The sequence below is a fragment of the Ahaetulla prasina genome, chromosome 2 (genome assembly GCF_028640845.1).
Source record: "Ahaetulla prasina isolate Xishuangbanna chromosome 2, ASM2864084v1, whole genome shotgun sequence".
In the NCBI taxonomy this organism is placed as follows: domain Eukaryota; kingdom Metazoa; phylum Chordata; class Lepidosauria; order Squamata; family Colubridae; genus Ahaetulla; species Ahaetulla prasina.
Genome location: NC_080540.1, coordinates 278028120 through 278033837, shown reverse-complemented (window position 1 = coordinate 278033837; position 5718 = coordinate 278028120).

Here is a 5718-nt window from a genome sequence, read left to right as displayed (position 1 = left end):
GGCATTAACAACTGTGTTACTGAAGTCATATTTTCTGCAATTGAGTTTGGAGCAGTTTACCTTAAGTTTGTATCTATTGTTTGCTCATGTATTGTTGTGGTTGAAGCTGAAATAGTTATTGGCAGGTAGGACATGGTAGCAGATAATTTTATGTACTACGCTTAGGTCTCACTGAAGGCGGCCTAATTCTAAGTTGTCTAAGCCCAAAATGGGCCGGTGAATGGCACAGGCTGGTAAGGCCTGTTATTAAGAACAGCCTGTTATTAAGAACACAAAGCCTGCAATTACTGCAGGTTCGAGCCCGGCCCAAGGTTGACTCAGCCTTCCATCCTTTATAAGGTAGGTAAAATGAGGACCCAGATTGTTGGGGGGGCAATAAGTTGACTTTGTAAAAATATACAAATAGAATGAGACTATTGCCTTATACACTGTAAGCCGCCCTGAGTCTTCGGAGAAGGGCGGGGTATAAATGTAAACAAAAAAAAAAAAAATTTCAAGTCTAATTTAAAACAGTATGAAGAATGTTCTTCAAACTGCCGGTGATTAATTCACACAACTTGTCTTCCACTTGAAGACTAGGTTCTATGGACAGATCTCCATGTGTGAAAGCTGCACTTGAGGGATAGCACTTGTTCTCATGTGGCTGCAAATGCATCCTATTAGTCTATGACTCTGAGAATATGTGGAAAATTGTATTTTCTAGACCTCAGGATAAGAACTTTGCACCCAGTAGACCAAATTTCCATGGGGATTTACATCTTTTGTACAATGACATTGTCATGCAAATGCCGTACATTGTTCTAATTATATACTTCTGCATTTAGTGGACATTTGTGACTAATGGATATCACCTAACCGGTTCATTACAAAAAGGCTTATTTGATCTCTCAGTGGTTTCATTATAATATGTACTCAGAGGGAAAATATGGATCTGAAAATATTAATTATGTTTATATAATTATATAAATTATATATGTACTACTACTAATTTATATATTACGTAAATTATATATGTAGAACCAGATTGTAATAATGAAAAGCAGGCTATAAGTATATTAAATTTAAAACAGCCAAACAGCTCCAAAGATTGAGGATACTTTATGGCTATAGAATTTTATATGTCTTTGTGTTTGTATATCTTTCTCTCTTTTTCTTTCTTTTGCCTGCCTGCCATGGATTAAATATTTGGCTGATTAGCTGGCACCCTCATCAGGAGAAACATTTTATTGTAGACTCAATATGTATGTTGTGATATATTAAGAACTACAATGCTTCTGCTTTAAAACCAAAAAGAAAAGTGCAACGGAACCATACCTTCTTCCTCTCCATTATTTTAACTTTCTTCACTTTCAGACCAAATAGATTGTTATGACCATGCTTCTTTTACAATCTATTTGTGATGGAATAATAAAATATCCACTGCAGTGACACAAAAGTGAACAAGAAATTTTGGGGAAGTAAAGTGGAAAGTGTTTGACACAGAACTCCCTTTAAAAAAAAAAAGTACCCGTATTTTTTGGACTATAAGAGGCACCGGTGTATAAGATACAACAAGATTTCGAAGAGGTAAGTAAGGAAAAAAAAAAACATTTTTGCCCTCCTCCGCCCCCAGGAGCACTCTGCAGGCCTCCTAAACCCTCTACACACCCTGTTTTTGTGAAAAACGGGTCCATTTTTCGCAAAAATGGCTGTATTTGGTGAATAAGAGGCACCCATATTTCCACCCTCTTTTAGGGGGGTGGGAAAGTGTGTCTTATACTCCGAAAAATACGGTAGTCTCATGCTTTTTTTAACATTAATTTTTCCAACAAGTGAGATAATATTTGGTAAAACAAATTCAAATCCTTACATTCATAAGGAAGGTCCTGAAAAAGTCATTATTAACTAGTCTTAATTTCTCCTCTTTGGATAATTGTAAAGTATGTGTTCAAGTCATTAATTACTATGAACAGTGGTTGCTGCCAAATTTTGATGGTGCAGTCCTTGTAGTAGCCTTTGGTGTTTGGTGAAATGTAGCTGCCAACTCTCTTGCATTTTGGGGAGAAAGAAGATGCAGTTGCAAGAATGCTACGTTTTTTCTGCAACTACTGTCTTCATCTGGGCAGTTAAGAGGAGATGGTAAAAAATGTATCAATTCAGAATTACATTTATCATAGAATATCAGGACTGTTGGAACTGCTGGCACCAGTATGCTGAGGGCTTACTCCACTATGACGCTGGGTATAAAGCATTAAACATGAAGCTGATGGAGCAAATAGCACACATGTGTACTCTGCAAGCCATCAAGTTTATTATTCCGTACAAAGTGGAGCTCTTAAATTTACTCATATTTATTTATTAAATTTAAATACTGCCCATTTCACTGTCAAGTGACCCTGGGCAACTGTGAAATCCAGAGATTAATAATAATAACTTTTAATTCACAGAATTTTGATGCATAGCTCTAATAGGGACATTCAAGTGGCCGAAAGACACACAGAGAGATTCTCTACATGAAAAGATGCGATGGAAAAAGGTGTGGGACAAAATGGATGTCTTCCAATCTGGAATACAACTTTTTCCTATCTGGCTTCTACTGTTTGGAACTGACTTTATCCTTGGATTATGTCTGGAATCTGATCTCTTGATGTATATCATTAGAAATGCAGAAGTTTTCTGTACTTAAAAAAAGGCAAGATATTCCTTAATCAAAAATCTGCAGAAATGATTGAAGTTAAGTCCCTTTATAATCAATGGAGTTTTCCTTTTCCTTTTAAGGAATGACTGGTGGAATAGGTTTTCAACACATCTGTGCAAAGACTGCTATACAGAGAACCTCTCTCTCTCTCTCTGTCTCTGTATGTATGTTGTGACAGGGTTCTGAATCTCACTTTCAGGTTTTCTATCATGAAGAGTCTTGTATACATTGATTGCAAATTTCTGTCAGTTCATGATCAGCTGTACTTCCCAAAAATTAACTATGCCCATCCAATTTTCCTTGAAATTATTTTTCACAGAAACTGTACTTATTGTTTAATTCATAGGTGTGCATGTAATATAAAAGTTGGCTTTCTTTGCCCAAATGTTTGCTGAATTGTGGCCAGAATACTAAATGTAGTTCTGTAAATTTAAAGCATTGGGTATGTCCTGCAGAAACTGTCCAAAAGTGGCTTCTAAACAATCACCGCTACGGGACAGAAAGGAGTAAATGTGTTAAGCATAAATTTCAATTGAAATTAAATGACTACTAAATTCAACTTTAGTTTTTCGGTCCTTCTCTGCATTGGTTCCATTTACTTTTTGTCCCTCCCCGTAATAGGCAGCTAAAAGATCAGAGGTGAATCTCATTCCAAACAAGAACAGAGCCCTCTGCAGGAGAATATTGTATTGCAAGCAAAGCATCTCACAGAGTGGGACAAGGGCACAAGGTCTGTAGAGATTCTCAGTCATCCAGGTCATGGTTGTCCCAAAGGTGCTTTTTTCAGGAGGCAACTGAACGTTCTTGTTTTTTTTTTCTTTGAATATATTTCACTTCTTAACCAAGAAGCTTCTTCAGCTCTGATAGGATAGTGGGGAATGGAAGGCTTTATATTCCTTGCAGACAGCTGGTCATCTGCATCCTTTTAGAGGGTCATTGAAGCACTTGGAGGTTTATCTGTATCCTCAGGGTCACCTGAGTAGTGCTCCTGGCTCCTGTGTACTCAGGTGACCCTGAGGACACAGATAAACCTCCAAGTGCTTCAATGACCCTCTAAAAGGATGCAAATTATCAGCTGTCTGCAAGGGATATAACATAACAACAGAGTTGGAAGGGACCTTGGAGGCCTTCTAGTCCAACCCCCTGCCCAGGCAGGAAACCCTACACCATCTCAGTCAGATGGTTATCCAACATTTTCTTTAAAATTTCCAGTGTTGGAGCATTCACAACTTCTGCAGGCAAGTCGTTCCACTTATTAATTGTTCTAACTGTCAGGAAATTTCTCCTTAGTTCTAAATTGCTTCTTTCCTTGATCAGTTTCCACCCATTGCTTCTTGTTCTACCCTCAGGTGCTTTGGAGAACAGCCCGACTCCTTCTTCTTTGTGGCAACCCCTGAGATATTGGAACACTGCTATCATGTCTCCCCTAGTCCTTCTTTTTATTAAACTAGACATACCGAGTTCCTGCAACCGTTCTTCATATGTTTTATCCTCCAGTCCCCTAATCATCTTTGTTGCTCTTCTCTGCACTTTTTCTAGAGTCTCAACATCTTTTTTACATCGTGGCGACCAAAACTGGATGCAATATTCCAAGTGTGGCCTTACCAAGGCATTATAAAGTGGTACTAACACTTCACGTGATCTTGATTCTATCCCTCTGTTTATGCAGCCCAGAACTGTGTTGGCTTTTTTAGCAGCTGCTGCACACTGCTGGCTCATATCTAAATGGTTGTCCACTAGGACTCCAAGATCCCTCTCACAGGTACTACTATTGAGCACCTTCCATTCCATATAAATCCTTCCATTCCCCACTATCCTGTCGGAGTTGAAGAAGCTGCTTGGGTGAGAAGTGAAATGTCTTCAGAGAAAAAAACACAAGAAAGTCCAGTTGCCTACTGAAAAAGCACCTTTGGGACAACCAGGGCACGTGCCATTTCTAATTATCAGGATATTAACTTCATCACAGTCAACAAGCTTGGCTCAGCCTTCCATCCTTTATAAGGTAGGTAAAATGAGGACCCAGATTGTTGGGGGCAATAAGTTGACTTTGTATATAATATACAAATGGATGAAGACTATTGCTTGACATAGTGTAAGCCGCCCTGAGTCTTCGGATAAGGGCGGGATATAAAAGCAAATAAAAAAAAAACCATAAATCCCAAGCTGTCATTCTGGAGCAGAATCTTTTTTCTGTTATGGACAAAGGGCATATAGTGCAGTCTAATGCATATCACTATTAGTCACCAACTTTTGAGCAAACTTATGTATAACCAAAACAGGCCTTGAGCAAGTATATGGCCTTCCCCCATTGACACTACAATTCTCATAATTATCAACACTTTGCATGCGTCAAAAAGTATCTTAGTATTATCAACCCTCAATTTTTAGATTTTAAAAAAATGTTATAGGATTGAACTAGTAATAACTGTGTTAGAGTTTGCAGCAATCCAACCAGCACACCAGTAAATAATTCAGCAGGATTCATGTATAAAAGAACTTCTTTATATACTGTAATGTAAAACATGATGCATGCATACAATACTATGCAGCAGACGCCAGAACCAGAACTCAGGATCCAGAAGCACAGAATCAATAATGCAAGGAGAAACCAACCAACCATATATATGTGTGTTTTCGTAGGTTTTCACAGGTATATGTATGCAGGTTTTGGTATGTTCGGGTCTTTTCCCGTGTAATATTGAAAGTATTTAGGCAACGTTTCGATGAGATCTCACTCATCATCTTCAGGTTGGAGTTTTTTGGCTTTGTTCTTATGTGAGCAAAGTTCTTTTCTTTTATATTCACATAAGAACAAAGCCAAAAACTCCAGCCTGAAGATAATGAGTGAGATCTCATCGAAATGTTGCCTAAATACTTTCAATCTTACATGGAAAAAGACCCGAACATACCAAAACCTTGGCTGACTTGTAGTTATGGCTATCCCAGCTCATAAATTATACTGACAAATTGTATATTGATCAAAGCATGGACAGAAGTTCTAACTTTTAAAAAGTTTTTTAATTCAGAGTATCATAATATAA